Genomic DNA, 19,020 nt, shown 5'->3' on the forward strand with positions numbered 1-19,020 from the left:
AAGAGCTCTTCAGATAATGGGTTGGTTGGGAAATGTTGCCTGTCTCTTTGGCAGGATGGAAATGGTTCTTTCTGAAGTGAGCGCAATGCCAGCTTTTCAAGCCGTACTTCCAGTCCTCAGCAGGAGATGTGAAAACAGATGACCAGCTTAGCATATGTGGAGAAGTTTCCTCGTTCCTTAAATGCATCCTAAAACATTGTGAAATGCACAGCCAAGGTTGGTTTGATACTTTTTGGTAATTGCTGCTCTGTCTCTTATTACTGAATCATTCTGTTTCAATGGAAGGAAGAGATTACCAATCTATGTGTTTTTCCATAGACACTCATTCTGTTCTCATTGTGTTAAAACTCATAGTGTTAATGGTGTTTCATCTGGTGAGAAAGCTGTGGTGCTTTTACTCAGTTTGCTACCTCGGGACCATTATGTCTTAGCAATGTCAACATTTAACAAACTCTAACAAAGTTCCCATGAAGCTGAAGAATCAACACGGCTTCTTCAAAGGCAAGTCCTGTTTTGCTAACATTTTAGAATTCACCAGAAGTTTCCATCTTGGACATGTGCATAAGGATTCTCCACTTCACTTAGATCTTGGACTTTTATAAAAAAAACAGTTTGACAAAACTTCTCAACAAAGTTTCCTGAACAAACGTAATAGTCATGGGTAAAAGGGCAGATCATCATTCAGATCAGTAACTGGCTAAAGAAAAGTGAGTAGGAATAAATGGACAGTTTTCACAATGGAGAGATTGTATCATTAAAGTGTTTAAACTACCTGAGGCCATCAAAGTGGTATATGAGTTATAAATAAAAGAAAATACAAAAAAACCCAAATATAAAAAAACAATTAAAGCATTTCCTACACACTCTATGAATGAAAAGTACAATTTCTACAAGTGCACTATTCATATTTTACAATAAAACTTATTTAGGAGGTACCTCATTGGGAATTTATATCCCACCCTGGGCTCCTTTGGAAGAAAGTTAGGAATATAAATTCAATAAACGAATAACAGGATGTGTATGTTTAATTCTGGTTGGTAATTGATTCCAGAGGGCTGAAGCTGCAACACTAAAAAGTCCAGTTTCTAGTACAAACTAAATGCACCTCTAAGGCATGTGGTACTTTCAGCAGTAGCCTTATCTGATATTATTATTATTTTATTTATCCAATTTATATATTGCCCTTTATCAAAAGTTCTCAAGGCGGTGTACAACATTAAGAACACATTTTATGGAACATAACAGACAGTGGAATAATAACAAAATCACAGTAACATCTCCCCACCACCCCCTCAGCTTTAACAAGAGAGAGGTGATTCTTTGGTTAACCTGATTCCAAGTTCTTGAGAAGTGTAAGTAGTGAGGTCTCCCAAAGATTTAGACTGGTGCTTTTTCAACTTGTTCATAAATGGCCTGGAGTTAGGGAAGAGCAATGAGGTAGCCAACTTTGTTGATGACCCAAATTATTCAGGGTGATAAGAACAAAAAGGGATCTGCAGAAAACTGCAAAAGGGACTCTCCCAAACAGGTGAATGATCAATAAAATTGCTAATGCAAGGTCAGTGTAAACAAACAGTTCAGCATAATTAAATGTAAAGAGATGCACACACATTGATGGGGGTCTGAGGATGCGATGGTTGAGTAGGAAATTGATCTTGGAGTCATGGTGGCTAGCTTAGGTGTGCTGTTGAGCCAGTGTGTAACAGCTGTGAGGGAGATGAATTCCATGGTAGGGCTCATTAGGAAAGGGATCGAAAAGAAAGCTGCCAGTATCATAATGTCATTATTCAAATCTATAGTGCGACTGCACTTGGATACTGTGTATAGTTCTGGTTGCTGCATCTCAAAAAAGATACCACAGAGCTGGGAATGGTGCCAAGAGAGGGCAGCTAAAATGAGCAGGGAGCTGCAGCAACTCCCTCATAAGGAAATGTTACAGCGTTTGATTTAGAAAAAAGAGGCAAATAATTGAGAACACGATAAAATTATGCATTGGCTGGAGAAAGTGCATAGAAAATTTCCCGTCAGCCATTAAAACTTGGAGATTCTGACTAAACATCAGGAATAACTTCCTGATGGTAAAGAGCTGTTTGACTGCCGAACAGATTCCCTCAGAAGGTGGTGGACTCTCCTTCCTATGAGGTTTCTAAGTGGAGGTTGATAGCCATCTGTCATGGGTGCTTTAGTTGACATTCCTGAATTGCAGGAGATCAGATTAGATTACCCTCAGAGTGCCTTCCAAGTACAGTACTTCTTCACCCAGCTCATAGTTAAACTTGTCACAACCAGATTTGATGAAGGCCATTAACTTAAGAGTGCTTTAAAGGGGGATTAGATACCTCCCTGGAGTATCCTATTTCATTGTGCACAGGTTGTGCAATGACAATAAAGGTATTATTATTATTATTATTATTATTATTATTATTATTATTATTACTACTACTACTATTACTACTATACTGGCTACTACTCATAAGAACTTAAGAAGAGTCTGCTGGATGAAGCCAATGGCCTATCTAGTCTAGCATCCTGCTCTCACAGTGACCAGCCAGGTGCCTGTAATAGTAATAGTAATTTATTATTTGTACCCCGCCCATCTGGCTGGGTTTCCCCAGCCACTCTGGGCGGCTTTCAACAAAGATTAAAAATACATTAAAGTGTCACACATTAAAAACTTCCCTGAACAGGGCTGCCTTCAGATGTCTTCTAAATGTCAGGTAGTTGTTTTTCTCTTTGACATCTGGTGGGAAGGAGTTCCACAGGGCGGGCGCCACTACCGAGAAGGCCCTCTGCTTGGTTCCCTGTAGCTTAGCTTCTCGCAGTGAGGGAACTGCCAGAAGGCCCTCGGCGCTGGACCTCAGCTGAATGAGGGGGTGGAGACGCTCCTTCAGGTATACTGGGCTGAGGCCATTTAGGGCTTTAAAGGTCAGCACCAACACTTTGAATTGTGCTCGGAAATGTACTGGGAGCCAATGTAGGTCTTTCAAGACCGGTGTTATGTGGTCTCGGTGGCCGCTCCCAGTCACCAGTCTAGCTGCCGCATTCTGGATTAGTTGTAGTTTCTGGGTCACCTTCAAAGGTAGCCCCACGTAGAGCGCATTGCAGTAGTCCAAGCGGGAGATAACTAGAGCATGTGGGAAATCTGGAAGCAGAACCTGAGCAGAAGAACACTCTGACCTCCTGTGGCGGCAGAGCATAGACATCATGGTTGGTAGCTATCAATAGCTTTCTCCTCCATTAATTTGTCCTCTTTTAAAGCCATCCAAGCTGGTGGCCATCACTTGCCTCCTGCAAGTGTGAGTTCCACAGTTTAACGGTGTGTGACATGAAGAAGTGCTTTCTTTTATCTGTCTTGAATCATCCACCATTCACCTCCATTGAATGTCCACAACTTCTAGTGTTATGACAAAGGGAGAAAAAACTATTCTGTATCCATATGTAATATTCTAAGCTTCTTTCTCACTTTTCCTCTAAAGTAAAAAATCCCATTTGTATAGCTGTCCCATAGCTGAAGTTATCTGGGTGGCTCACAAGCAACAACAGCAGAAATCATTAAAATGCAGTATAGACTAATAATAAAAATGTATCACATTAATTAAAAACAAACAAAGCCTGAACACACAGTTTTTGTCTTTATGTCCTAGTTAGCCACTGTGGGAGAAGGAATGCTGGACGGCGTGAGCCTTTGGTTTGATCCAGCAAGAATCAGCTTAGTTTCTTATCTCGAAGATGATTAGAAGACTGCAGCTGAATCCATGCAGCTTGATCCATCTCTTTGCTCCACATTCAAAGCTGCATTGCTCCCACAGAGCTCCTCTTCCACAACGGCATCCCGATTCATTTAAGTCACTAGTGCTCAAAGTTCTATCCCTCTATGGTGGTGAATGATGGCAGCATGAATGCCTGGAAACTAAAGCCTGGATTTGTGGTTTAGCATTTTATCCCCAAGTGACGGAGCACTGAAGAACTTAGTAGACAATTTGGCTTCAAAACACAAAATAGACTTTATTACCTGCTAATTAATCATAGCGAAGAGTAAACATTGTCGCGGAAGAGGCAAAGACAAGGAATACTGCATCACAATTCATTAGGTGATAACTCATACAGAATATAAATAAGGATTATTTTAAGGATTCTTTTCTTCTTTAAAAAAATGAGCCTTTATTTTGCTAATGGCATTATAGGGTTCAGTGACTGTAGCAAAACCTCTGTACAGTATTTCATATTGTACACAGCATTTATTCTTATAATAAACATAAATATATATATATATATATATATCAGGGACTCTGCAGAAAGCGATACAAATGAACTATATACACAGGCACCTTTTGTGGAGCAAAACAAATACAATCTAAGAGTAGATCTACAAAACCAAAGTGCACAATAATATAGTATTTGCTCAGAACATTATCAGCAGCCTTTCATAATGCAGGCTGGTGGATTTTGTACATCCACTTTAATATACAATTTTAAAAATAACGTGAACTACCTGTAGTTCCTACACTAATTTTCAAAGAGGCAGTGTACATTTTCTGAAGCTTTGCGCTTGCGCAGTTATATTAAAAACGGCATATAAATTTGTCCTCCCTGTCACCCAAGTCTCTGGTCTATTTCAGACACCTTTCTATGGCTATAGTTTGCCATCAACATCAGACCTGATGTTTCCAGGCTTTCTGTTTGATATTTATTTTGTCATAATTGCAATGGCTAAACTCCTTGCGCTTAATGGTATATATTGAAATGAAAACTGCAACGGGTTCTCAGGGTGCGATAGCATTTTGTTGGGAGACGTGGAATGTACAAAAACACAGAGTTGTGCTTGAATTGAAATATAGATTACTCACTCAGAGCTCTGCACTTCTGAAAAGCATCTCACCCTGGCATTTCTCAAATGGCTCTCTAGAGGAAATACGCTGCTAAAAGAGTGATTCATAGACCACGGCTTGACGTAGCAATATTGAAGTGTTGTGTGAATCACCTCTTATAAATTTTTCACACACTGAACTCTAAATAGCTTCTTGTGTGATGGCCCACACTTTTCCAGTGGAAGCCTTTCCTCTCCTATTGCGCTCTATTACAAAGTACCAAATTACGCTGACGCCACTCTGGTCTGATGGGCAGTTCATGCATAGCAATAATGGCAAGCGATGCAACACCAAAAATGCCTTCAGTTTCCTCTCTTAAAGCACCCGAGCTGTTGGGCAGATGACTTCAAAGGCATCATAGGGTGCAGTTGTGTATTGGCAGCCTTGTGCATTTTGCAGAAGCAGCTCTGGAGTTTTGTGGAGGTGTGTTGTGTTCGAACAGAATCGCTCTTGGACTTTTCATGACAAGGATAAGAATCATTTTCTACCGCTGAGAATAGCATGCGAGGCTGACTTCACTGTGAAGTTTCAAAGATGTGGCGACAGGCACAGTCCAAAGAATCATAGGGCCAACTTTCAGACCTTCTGCTGTCACAGTGGATCATGTTTTCCCCAACTCTAAATTACAATATTCACATGGACTGCCCATAATGAAGTGGTTGGGTGAGATTTCTGCCAGTGGTTTGGTAGGCCATCACCAATCTTCAAGAGGGTGGTTAAGATTCAAGACAGGACATGATAACTGCAATCTGATCTTGGGAAGGGTAAATCTCTCAATCTCGATTCCTCTCCATTTTTCGTTTTTTCCACTATTAAATTCAGTTCACATTTCCACATCTGTTTGGGTTTAACCACTCCCCCTAAAAAAGTCCTGAAAATGAACCAGCATTTCATTGCAAATTCCGATTAATAAGAACATTTTTGTATGCAAGCTTGCCTAATATACACATTTTTGCTTAATACAATGCCTTTTACATATGTTCTTTTCACTAAAATGTGCATTTTAGGCACACTTTGCCCTAGTATATGCATTTTTGTACACATTGCTTGGCTGGATGACTACATTGCAAAATTTGGAGCAGTGTGACTTTTGAAGAATGGCTTTATTCTGGAAAGTGTGCATTTGGGATGTTCTCCTTTAAACACAATCTGAACTGAATTTCTGATCTATTCCCAGATGGAGAAACACTGATCTGGATTAGATGGAGAAAGGAATCAAGCACAGGTGACATGTCCAAAGGAAGCACTCTTGTGTTGTGTTGAAATCCCTTTGATCGCATTAACGTGAAGCTAAAATATTCTAAATTGCACCCAGTACCTAAATGTATTTAGGTAATCTATTCCTTCTCTCCAAACGACTCCCAGTTTCTTGGAAGCAAAGTATTCATTTTCATTCATTGTGCTGACATTAACACGTTGACAGTCTATTGTGTTTCTGATAATTTCGACAGTCATTCGTTCTATCTTATATGATTCCAGCCATCCCAGATACATACATACGCTGAAAAATGTGTAGCACATGTTTAAAATCAGAGAACCTGTTCAGCTTTGATAATATGGGCAAAGCAATCCAGCAGCAAGAAGAAAATGATGATCCAGAAATGATGGAATTTCCCTTAATTATTTCTTTGAGTTGTTTGAAGTGTTGGGTTATATCATATCATTAACATTTAAAAATCCAGTATGTATCTAAGACTGCCTTGAATGTTTAACTGCACAGTATGAATAATGCCAAGAGCAAGCCTGACTGTACTGAAGTTAATGGGCCGGCTTTTGTTTAAGTACCCTGAAGAGATTATCACAAAGCAATTATTGGACTTAAGATGCATGCACGAATGTGGGAGAACTTCACCCTGTTTGTTTAAGTATGAGAGCTTTAGCATAGGGTGGAAGCTGGATATCTAACGGGTTTTAATACATAGAGGACAGAGAAATAGAGAAATTCATAGAGGAAAGAGCTATCAGGAGCTACTAGCCATGATGGCTGTGATCTGCTGCCAGTTGGAGGCATTAATGCTTCTGAATACCACTTGAAGACCACAAGAGGGGAGAGGGCTCTTGGACTCAAACTGTGCTTGCAGGTTTCCCCACAGGCATCTGGTTGGCCACTGTGAGAGCAGGATGCTAGACTAGATGGCCTGATCCAGCAGGCTGTTCTTATGTTTATAATTCTAATAGCCCGATCGCAAAATTTACTTGAGGAATAAAAGCTTCCGACGGATGTACATGGATTCACTGAAGGGTGGCCACTTGGCAAATCTTGTCTAAATCCAAGGGAACTTTTAAAGTAGTTTATGACGAGAAATGGGAACAAAGGAAGCTGTCTGACTCCAGGCCAGAATTTCATTTCTTCATACTGCTCATTATAGTCTATTTTGATTGAGTGTTACTCTCCAGTGTCTCAGACAGGAGTCTTCTCCTATAGTGTTCCTTTCGGTGATATAATATGAATAATTAGAATGTGCTCCAGTTGTTTCATCACTGGGCTCCTAAGAATGAGTGAAAATCCAGTTGCCCATTTTCAACCAGATATGTAGGAAGATGAGGAATCTAGTCCTGTGATAACTCAGTCGGTAGAGCCTGAGATTCTTAACCTCAGTGTTGTGAGTTTGAGCAAAAGATTGCAGGGGGTTTGACTAGAGGGTCCCTTCCAACTCTACAATTCTATGATTCTAAGTCAGAAAAAGATGAAAAGAGAAACACAAGGATTTGGTAAACTGGATCCTACCAGTGATGCCCCTGATTTTGTGTTATGTTCTTTGGATACTAGTTATGAGATGCCAACAGATTGTAGATTGATTTAATTTTGAAAGCACCCGAGTCCCAAAGCCTCATACTCTGAAATCAGTCCTGACTAAACTTACTTCTAGATAACCATGTGTAAACTAAATGTGATGGAAGCCTGCAAAGCAGAGATGCAATGGTGGCAAATAGGCTCCCACAACTGGTTAGGGTGAAGATGCCAAATGCTGGAAAGGGTTTAGATAGCACCACCAACACACATAACACTTTACAGGGAGCCCTGGACAAAACAGTATTCCATCAGTGGGACTTGGCAGGTGTATGTGCTGACTGTGGTGTGCCAGCTGGACCTGACTGCCCAGTGCTGCTTGGAGTACCATGTAAGGATTTGGGTGTGTGTTTTTTTGCAGGCTCAGGGCAGGCATCAGTTCTGGGCCTCTGGGGGTGCTGTGGCTCCAGCAGCTGCCCAAGGATGCCAGATGCAAACCAGAGGGAGGAATCATTTTTTGGCCACATTCCCCTTTCAGGAAACACTTTGGGCAGAGGGCATGCTAGTGGCAGGCAGAGCCAAAAGCAAAAATGGGCAGAACAAATGTGATTTTTATCTTGGCACAGTCGTCTAGTTTCTTTGTGCACACCTCTCTAGCCTCCTTCCAGCCGAGCAAGACGTAGCACCAGAATTCAATGACCCATTGCAGCCGGGCAAAAGCACTAAAGGATGGTGCAATGCAGGGCCTGTAAGCCATCTGGCCCAAGGAGAGAAAGGTGCATCTTCACGAAGCACATAATTAAACTACAGTACTCACACCAAAGGCAGTGATGGCCACCAATTTGGATAGGTTTAAAAGAGGGTTTTACAGATTGATGGAGGCCAGGGCTATCATTGGCAACCAGACACAACGGATATATTTTACCTCCACTGTCAGAAGTGATATGCCTCTGAATGTCAGTGGCTGGGAGTTGTAGGTGGGCTCTTGTGTTCATGTCTACCTTGCTCCCCACATGTCACGGTCTGGTTCATGGGTGATCGAAGTCCTGGCTGGAGACGTCAGGACCGGGGGCAAGATGGTGGGGTGGGAGCAGGAGTGGGAGACCAGAAGCCAGGAGCCAGAAAGCCAAGAGTCCGAGGGTCAGAGAGCTGGGAGTCAAGAAGCCAAGGGTCTGAAGATCAAGAAGCAGGGAGTCAAGGATCAGGAAGCAAAAAGCCAAACACAGTAAGGCAGGAAGCATGTTGCTGTGGCAAAGAGCCAAAGGGAAATGCTGACCTTATATCCCTTCCCAGCTCTTGCCACCAGGTGCTGTGAGTTACCAATTGGCCTCACCTGTGAGGCCGCGCCTTGCCTCTTCTGAACAAACTTAGGAAGGCCCCAGTCCTGCAAAATCCTATTGGTCACAGAGCCTGGCTGCTGCACGCACACCTGACACCACAGGCATCTGATTGGCCACTGTGAGAACAGGATGCTGGATTCAATGAGCCAGCAGCTTGCTCCTCTTCTTATGCACTTAGGGTGTAGCTGGGGAGGAAGTGTGGCCTAGGGAGAGTGAGGCATGGAGGGCCACATTTGGCCCCTGGGCCTGAGGTTCCTATTTCTTGCTTTAAACAAACAGCAGCTCCCTGCTGTGATGGACTTAGGCAATATGGCACCATAATTTGAACTGCCACCCCAAAGCTGGAAAAGCAAGGCTTTGGGAAGGAGGCACGAAGGGTCGGGCAGGGTCTTAGAGCCCTCCCACCTACTTCCTAAAGCTGGGAAAGCACTAACTAGGCTTTGGGAAGGAGACAGGAAGATTCTAGGGCCCTAGGGCCCTTTCAGAGCCCTCACGCCTCCTTCCCAAAGCCCAGTGCCTTACTTACTGGGCTTTGAGAAGGCCCTTGGCTCAGCACCCAGTGCCCTAAATGCATCCCTGCTCTGTGCTCCAAATCCACAGTCTAAATTTAGTCCTAGGGGAGACAGGCAACAAAGAAAGAGGGAGGGAAGTAAGTTCAAGAAGGAATGAAAGGAAGAAAGAAAGGGCAAGTTGCACATGCTTGGGCTTTGTTTCAGTGGTGAGTTGGACAAAGTCACTGAAACCAAAAATACGAGTCTCCTTTAAATCATCCTCATTTTTTATCATCCTCATCAAAAACCCTATAGTAACTCTGATGGTGTTCCAGACCTCCAGTGTTAGCAACTGGAAAACTATTCAAACGCCAGTGAAAAGGCTGTGACAACCTGAATAGAATGCAGATGTTTTTTTTCATTTAGCTTTCAGATTTTGCTGAGAGATTTCTTGTCAATGGCTATTCATTCTGGTGGGGTGTCAAAATTGCTGAAATTTTATAGTCCAACAGACAACAAGTAACGCGAAGCATACAGGATGGGGCATGCCGACATCTGCACTGGTGCCTGGACGCTTCAAAACGTGACACACTTCCTTTTGCTTGTGGATATTACAGGCAGACTCGTCAAGGTGTCAATCACATCTGAGACAAGATTGACGAGACTCGCTGAGCACCTGCCTCAAAATTGTACAATGTCAGTAAGCTTTTATGGGAAAAAGAAAGAAGGAACAATTACCCTTTTTAAATTGAACGGCTTCAATTGGTAAATTCACATAGGGTTAGAGCTTACTATTTTTTATTTTTTTATTTTTTGTAACATGAAGCCCAATCCTATAGGCTGCCTAAAACTTAAGTCTTGTGCTTACTTACTTAAATGTCAATCCCACTGAATCTAGTGGAATATTGGCCTAATTCTCACAACCAGCAGCTGAGTTGTAAATCTGTGCCTTAGGCTGTACCACTTCAGACCATAGGTGGGGGTTCACATTATGTTCCTCTATGGGTGTGAAAACATTTATACAGAAAACCAGTGTATCAGGAAAAAACCCCCGACTTTTCTCATTAACATATAATTTTCCATGTGAAGCGGGGATTAAACAGAGCGTGGGGCAGGCATAGGCAAACTCCAGCCCTCCAGATGTTTGGGACTACAATTCCCATCATCCCTGACCACTGGTCCTGATAGCTATGTATGATGGGAATTGTAGGCCCAAACATCTGGAGGGCCAGAGTTTGCCTATGCCTGGGGTGGGGGGGAGAGAGAGGAACATTCAACTTTGTGAACCCCAACTGCAGTGGTAGAGTCTCTATAAACAAATTTATTACTGTGAGAACGAGGCCTGATTTCTGAATAAATAGGCATAGGATTGGAGTAAATGTGTTTCAGTTAACAGCTGCTCTCTGACAAAAACATAATACATAATGGCTTATGGGGCAATCTAACAGCCCAGTCCTAAACCGGTTTGCACTAGCACATGGGTGATCAGGAATACCAGTAGCTACAGAAGAGAAGATCGGTTTTTGAAAAAGCAGGGTACTATGGCAGATGCACTAGTTCTATTACCATAGTGCCAGGCTTAACAGGCTCCCATTATATCCTTAAGCAATATATTTTAGTTTTTGTAAAGCGCCACACAATTTCCCCCCTTTGTATTGAGTACTTTAAAGGCAGGGCAGTTCAATAAACACAAGTCTGCAAGGAGTTGGGAGGACATAAATGGAATATGAGCCTCCATCTATAGCAGGGAGCACTCTGCTTAGCAGATGATGGATCGATTTTGCTCACTTAAAATGATTTCATATTGATTAGAATGCCTAAGGATCTGTTCATGTAAACAGCAGATCATGTGGCATAAACATTCCTGGACCTCCATTTCAAGCTGCAGGTGAGTAATCACATAACTGAATATTTCCCAAATAAGCAACAGCAACCAATTTTTTGGTTTGTTGTTGATCTTAATTTTTTCAAATGTATTTTGTGGTTTTTATATTGTCGTTTTATGTTGTGAACTGCCCTGAGATCTATGGATGAAAGGTGGTATAGAAATCTGGAAAATAAAACTAAGAAATCAAATTAATAACAAACTATAAAATTCCTATGTGGCATAAGGATACTAGCCTAGCCTCTTCTGACATCTAGCTTCCTTTGTGTAGGCCCTCCTCCACCCAATATGGAGTCTGTAGTCTGAAGTAGTAGACTCTAGGAACAGTTACAGCAAACGATCTGCTTTTTGTCTAGCCCAGGCCTAAGCAATCCTTTGGCATGTGGTGCTAGCCTTGAAGCAGTGGTGGCTGCTGTCTATTGGGTGGACAGGAGACCAACAGAAGGTGAAGCCAGAGCCAATGACAGGCAGACCTACCCTCTGATTGGTTGTAATAAGGTGGGCAGGCGGGGGTTGGCTGAGATCAAAGCGAGGTTGGTGGGGCAGTGCTTTGCAGAGCCAGCAAATCCTCTGGCTCTTTGTTTGCCTATTTATAATTTTAAGCTTAATGGTGACTTATTTACAACATCTTTCTTTACTATGTCGTAGGACGTAGGTAGAAATATAGATACATAAAAGAATGCAAATTTCTCACTGCATCTTTCTGTTTGTTCACTTAAAGAAGGTAGATTTCCCAGGGGGCACTGAGTATTCTTTTTTTTCCTGAAAAGGGGACAGTAGGCCAAATAAGAGATAGAATCCTGCAGGGCATGGGGGCTCCCAAGTGGCCATTTTCAGCAGCCATTTTTAAGGCTAATGCAAGATGTTGATTCTAGTAGAATGATCTATATGTTAATGAAATGATGGAAGTTGGTGGTGGGAAACAGGAAAACGGTGGAGGATTTGCAGCGAGGTAAATCGAGGGAGAAAGTGAGAGCTGGACCATAAGAAAGTGAGAGCTGGACCATAAAGAAGGCTGATCGCCGAAGAATTGATGGTTTTGAATTATGGTGCTGGAGGAGACTCTTGAGAGTCCCATGGACTGCAAGAAGATCAAACCTATCCATTCTTAAGAAAATCAGCCCTGAGTGCTCACTGGAAGGACAGATCGTGAAGCTGAGGCTCCAATACTTTGGCCACCTCATGAGAAGACTCCCTGGAAAAGACCCTGATGTTGGGAAAGATGGAAGGCACAAGGAGAAGGGGACGACAGAGGAAAAGATGGTTGGACAGTGTTCTCGAAGCTGCCAGCATGAGTCTGACCAAACTGCGGGAGGCAGTGGAAGACAGTAGTGCCTGGCGTGCTCTGGTCCATGGGGTCGGACATGACTAAACGACTAAACAACAACAACAAATCGAGGAATAGCCAACATAGCTCTCTGGATGTTGCTGGGCTCAGCCCCAGCCAGCATGGCCACTGGTGAGGATGAGGGGAGTTCTGTTCTATAAACATTTGGAGGGCACCATTTTGGCTACTGCAGGATAAATTCATGAATCACCCATTGAAGGACCTGCCTGTGTTGTGTTAATTATGTAGCTTGCAGCCAGGTCAGGGGATAAAAAAAAGGATCCTAGATGTGGGGGAGATTTTCAAGCCTTCCTTCACTATTTCCCCTCACACTACATTTAGAGACAGCAAGGGAAATCCTTCCATTGGTGCTGAGGGGAACTCCCCCCACCCCAATAATTGAATTGTGGCCTATTTGTGTAATTTTCTTTGGGGTCACAGCTGAGGGTTTTTTTTTTAAACCCTGTGATCCCAATGGAAATTGCCTCTTCCCCCATATCTCCACCTGCCCACCTAGGATCAAAAAATTCTCTATGGCTACAAGGCAATAAAATAAAATAATCATCAAATAACGTGTAGTTAAGCCCACAGGCATTCAGCTTCTATGTGAATCTGTTTCCTTCTCTGTGTTCTTGTGTCAAACCACAGCTGTGTGATGGGCAAAGGAAAAGCACAGCTCAACTTTTGGGAGGAGGGAACTTTAAAATGTCACTCGCTATCCAAGTAATTGAAATCTCAGGCAAAAGATTTTGTCACAAAGTACAAGATGTTGCAAGGCTGAGCTCTCTTCCTCCAGAGCCTTGTGGTGAAAGACTGAGCTTTGTAAATTTTATGCTTGCTGCCCAAACTTGATAGACAAACAGTGTTCTTTTTATAAAAGATAAAATTTCCAGAGTGAGGATGCTGTGAATTTTCAGCTACATGGCTAATGGTAACAACTGACTTGTCTTTGCAAAAAGAAACCTGAAACTTCTGGAAACAGGTTTTTAAAGTCAAAAACAAGAGTATGCTTATTCAGGAGCAGCGCTGTTTTTCTAAAAAAATACAGTAGTGCTGGAACTCGCCATGAACACCTCCCTCATTCTCTTAGAATGGCAATGGTGCCTACCTGAGAGATGCTGGAACTGAGTTCTGGCCAGTTCTGGCTGAAAAAAACCCTATTTAGGAGGGACACAAAGACATAGAGGCCTTAGGCAGGGATGGGCAACCGTTTTCAGCTCAGGCGCTGCATTCCCTTCTGGGCAACCCTGAGGGGCCACATGCTGGCAGGAGACTGAGCCAAAGGCAAAACTAATGGTCAATTTTACCTCAGTACAGTAGGCTTCCTTTTCCACACAGCTTTCTCTTTCCTCCTTCCAGGCAAGCAAGATGTGAAGTATTATCAGCATCCAAGGACATAGGCAAATATACTAAGGGAAGGTGCAAAGTAGAAACAAAAGAGGCTTGAGGCACCTCATCCCTACTTTGAGGAAGGATAAAGTCTACTAGTCAGACTGCAATGGTTTGACTGGTGGTACTGAGGATGGGAATCCAAAATTCAGATTTCTTCTCAGTTGGCAAAGCTCGCTATGTCACCACCCAGCCCACACGGTTGTTGAGAGGCTTCTCTGGGCTACTCGGAGAAAAGCTGAGACAAAAACAAAGTCAACATAGCCATCAGTGCTGAAGTTGTTCATCGTATGCAGCTTCCATTATAATCAACCCTCATTGGGGTCAGTAGATTGATGAGGGCTTTGGACCCTGTGCTGTAACCAGGGCCAGCCTGCCCATGAGGCAAGGTAAGGCAGTCACCTCAGGGGGCAAATTCAACCTCCTCCTCAGCCTCCTCTGTGCTGGGTTGGTGGCGATTATAATGGATACAAGTGAGGCACCACAGCAAATTGTTGCTGGTAAGCTTGCATTACCCAAGCCTGTGGCTTGAAGCGGGTGAGGCCTGAGGGAACACCTGTCCTTCTGTGGAAGGGCGGCACCCTAGGGTCCCCTCACAAAAGAGAGAGCTTGCCTTCACAAAGAGTTATGGTTCTGTTTTCCTCAGGGGAGCTACCAGTCAACCCATCTCCTTCCCCATCTCTCTCACCACCTCCTAACATCCATCTAGACTGTCTCCTCTCAGCCTCCCTCTTTCTTCTCCTCTCGTTACTTTTTACTTCTTCTTCCTCTTGAGCATTGACACATCTGTCCCCTTCCCTAGCTCAATTACAGTTCATATAAAAACTTTGGATTTCTCCATCGATTTCTGCAGGCAGTTCTCACGTCCATCCCTGGGGCCATTCAAAAATAACTTCTCAGTGTGAACCAGAAAATGACAACGAGATGGTTCCCTCTATCCATTTTGTTTCCATGTTTCTCTCCTGTTTGTTTTAACTTTTGTGAATCCAGTATCACACTCTGTGGCATATAATTCAACATACATTTGTCCTGGTGCCATTATGCTCAGTATTTTCTGCCTCTCCTAGACACAGCTATGAAGTTGGGGCAGCTCAGCATTATCACATCAGGGCATGCCGTAAGTTTAACATGCACAATATGGAGATGGAAGGGAAAACTAAATGCTGGCCTGCTGTTTTTATGGCAGCCATGTTGGTGGGGTTCTTTTTGTGTCCCCCCCCTGTAATATGCAATTTCTCTCCCCTAATGTGCAATTCCATCCCAGTGGTCACTGGTAAAGGAAAAGTGATTACAGAATCACCTGACCGATATTAAAATAGACCTGTGGTCAACTCTAAATATTATATGATTCTATTCTGCCATGGATGCTTTAGTTGAGATCCCTATATTGCATGGCCTTGGGCTAGATGACCCCTAGGGTCCCTTCCAGCTCTACAATCCTGTGATTCTATTACCAGTAGACTTTGCTCGAGAAATCTAAGGAAGTCAGTGCAGGTCTGAAATCAGTGTAGTTTTAGATGGTTCAGTCCATTATCTGGATCCAAAATGGCATCCAAACATATCCAAACATAGATGAAAACTTGCTCCTTGGTCTCAGGAACTACCAGGCAAAATTTGGTCTATATTAAGAGGTGTCCAAATGTTAGGGGGGAAAGACAACTTTCCAAAATATATAGATTTGATTTTTACCAGACAAATATTCTAACCCAGGGGGTCTAATTGGGTCTGCCAGGCCTCCCCTTTTGCTCTGTGCCGCCACTTCAGTCAAGCCACGCCTACCTGCCCAGCACATGGCATCATATATAACAGCAGGAATGGAGTGGGTAGAAACCTGGCTGTGCCTGCAAACCCCCATGCAAAGCATTGTGTATGGCAGCTTAGCAAGACTCTAAACACACTCACTTTTCTTTTGCCATGTTCCTATGTCATATAGAAACAGCAGGGGCCAAACTGGATATAATATTAAATGTGTCTTTGCATTTAACATGCAGAGTGGTGTGTGTAATTATCAGGATGACAGCAGGCAGGAAAGAGGGGAATTAACTCTTTCCTCTACTGCTGTGGTCCTGATGATAACTCCTCCTCCGATGGTGGTGTCTGTATTGGGAGGAAATCCCTCATTGACATCAATGGGGGGCTTCCCCACCACAGATCACAGCAGGTGAGGAAATGGTTACCCCCACCACCACTATCATGCCTGCTAGTCCTGTTAATTATCACCCCCTCCCAGCTGTTATTTTCATTGAAACAAAACAAAACCCAGTATGTTAAATGCAACTATGCATTTAATGTCATATCTAATTTGGCCCTAGGACACATTTAAGCACATTTGAAGCCTGCCAACTCCACTTCCCTTTTTGTTGAAGCGAATGTGCCCTTGCACTCCATTGTTACAAGCCAAGTTCTAATTGGAGACCAATAAGAAATGGCACATTCTACGCACCTAGTGCATTTCAAGTCTGATACCATCTGCCAGCAACGAACAGCATATTTTCAGGAGCCTGTTATATAAAACTTGCTTAGGCTGTAATTAAGACCACAGTAAGCACTTGATTTTGTTTATGAAATATGCAAACAAATGCATTTGTTAACTGCAGTCACTCAATGAGCCAAATACGTATTTAATCAAGAGGCTACAGTCTTCTCTTGGAATATGCACTGCACTTCTGTCTTCTGCATTCTTGCTGATGGGAAAATTATTGCCCCGAGCACAGAAACAAAACCATGGCAGCTGTTTCTAAACTATATACTTGCTTCACTTTAGCTCTTTGGCTAGAATAGATCGCGTCTGTTCCTTTAACACCAGAAAACTCAGGGGAGTTACAAAAGAAACAAAAACTCCAAACACCCTAATCTGGTGGTTCCTATTATGCAGTATATAGAATGATCCCCAGGGTGAATTAAAAATAATCTTATTTAGTTTTTGAACAATGCGCACATGTGCCATCCAAAGTAAGCACCATCTTAGAAGAGCATTCCCTCTTCGAAAATGGTGCCTGCTGCGACATATTCTGTAAAAACAAAGAATGCCTTTTCCTTCAGTGCTATGGTTTGACTCACATGCACATTTATGCAGATCTGATTAAATCACATTGAAATTAAATTAATTAAATGAAAATGCATATTGGGTAGTCCATGCAATTCCACTGATCCGAGTGACAGGATGGTATGTGTGAATGAGGGACTCCGTACATGCAAATGACTGGGTCAAAGACAGGGGTGGAGTGGGATGTGGGAGCGTATAGAAGACACTGTTCAAGCAGCATCTCATTATTACAGGTGTTTATTTGCCTGCAATCCCAAGACCCCTAAAAGAAGCTTCACTTTTCACACATTCTCACCAAGGACTCATTGAATGTGGTAAGCAAGCATCGCCAGCCAGCCTTCCCACCACCAACATCGTGGGAAGCGTCCCAGTGGGATGCTTAGGAATGACTCTGTTACACAGACAGCCTAAGAGGTGTAGCTGTACCCTCCATAGAACGATATTTCCCCCAATAATTCTTATCCAGAGCTTTCTCAAGCCAGCGGTCAAGGCCACAGGAGTTTTGTTTTTTGAAAGTCCATTCATTCAATGGGATGAACAGGACTCTCTTGTGTCGTGATGCAATGTAAGAGGGAAGGTGTATGAATCGCCATGCTGAGAACAGTATCCTGGGCACATGCTCCTCATAATTTCTCTTCTTCTTACCATGCATCTTATAAGGCAGGGTGAAAATTAGCTAGCTTAGCAGTTAATTACACTGACTCCTTGCTCATGGATGGCAGCCAAGGCAGGAGGAAGCCACATGCTCTTCAGTGCGATTGCTTGAGGCAGACATCTGGGGGCATTTCTCTGAATGTATCTGGACATCATATGGGTGTATGCCACTTTTCCTCCTCTCAGCTTGTGGTGTATTCTAACCTTGCTATCTTAGGCTAATTTTTTCAGCATTGGTTCACAGGGACGTTTGGCTCCGAACAGGGAAACAGATGATAGGACTTTTTCAGTTCCCCATTTCTACAGTTCTAAGGCTATCTGAGCCTTACATAATTTGCACCTTCCTATTTATGAGTTCCATGGCAATTTCTGCCGTCACAATAGATTGTGCAGACGTGCACAATTTAAATGCACATTCAGATCCAAATGAGCATGTAAGTGTGAATGCCTGGCTGCTTCAAATGAGACGCACATTCCAATATGTGTTTCAATGAATCTCTGTCTATGTACTAAGGTGTGTGTTATCTACTTATTTACATGTATTTTGAGTTTAATCAGGCCTGCTCTCATCTGCCGTCCCCCCCCCCCCGGACCTTTTTAATGCAGTGGTACCTCGGATTAAGAACTTAATTTGTTCTGGAGGTCTGTTCTTAACCTGAAACTGTTCTTAACCTGAGGTACCACTTTAGCTAATGGGGCCTCCCGCTGCCGCCACGCGATTTCTGTTAACCCAAGGTACTATTTCTGGGTTAGCAGAGTCTGTAACCTGAAGCGTCTGTAACCCGACGTACCACTATACTGTATTTGCCTGTTCTGTAGGTCAGGGCTCTCATTTTTTGCACTTATGCAACGTGGAGTTTTCTTAGACCCTTGACAAATAATTCCTTCTCCTCCTACTATTGGTAGCATAATTTATAACAACATTGAAACTAGCACTCTTTGTCATATTTAACTTTATTTCTTTTCATTATGTCTGCTAATTTCCCCACACATTCTCTATTCCTCCTTCCTAAACTGCAGGTCTCAATTTTATATGAGAGAGAGAGAAGGCTAGCATAGCTTTCAGTACACATTATTTTAAGCATAAAGATTAAGACCATCTCTCACTGTGCAGAGGTCAAACTGTCAGACGTGCGCAAACTTGCATAATTACATCCATTCACCTTTCATTAATTCAGATATTATGTGACAAAACGTGCTGTCTCGAAGGAAGGATGAACGTTAACACAAGAAGATTCTGAAGTGGCCAGGTCTAGCTGATGCTTGGAAATAAATTAGCAGATGTGCAG

Source organism: Podarcis bocagei, assembly GCF_964188305.1.
Source record: "Podarcis bocagei genome assembly, chromosome: 6".
In the NCBI taxonomy this organism is placed as follows: domain Eukaryota; kingdom Metazoa; phylum Chordata; class Lepidosauria; order Squamata; family Lacertidae; genus Podarcis; species Podarcis bocagei.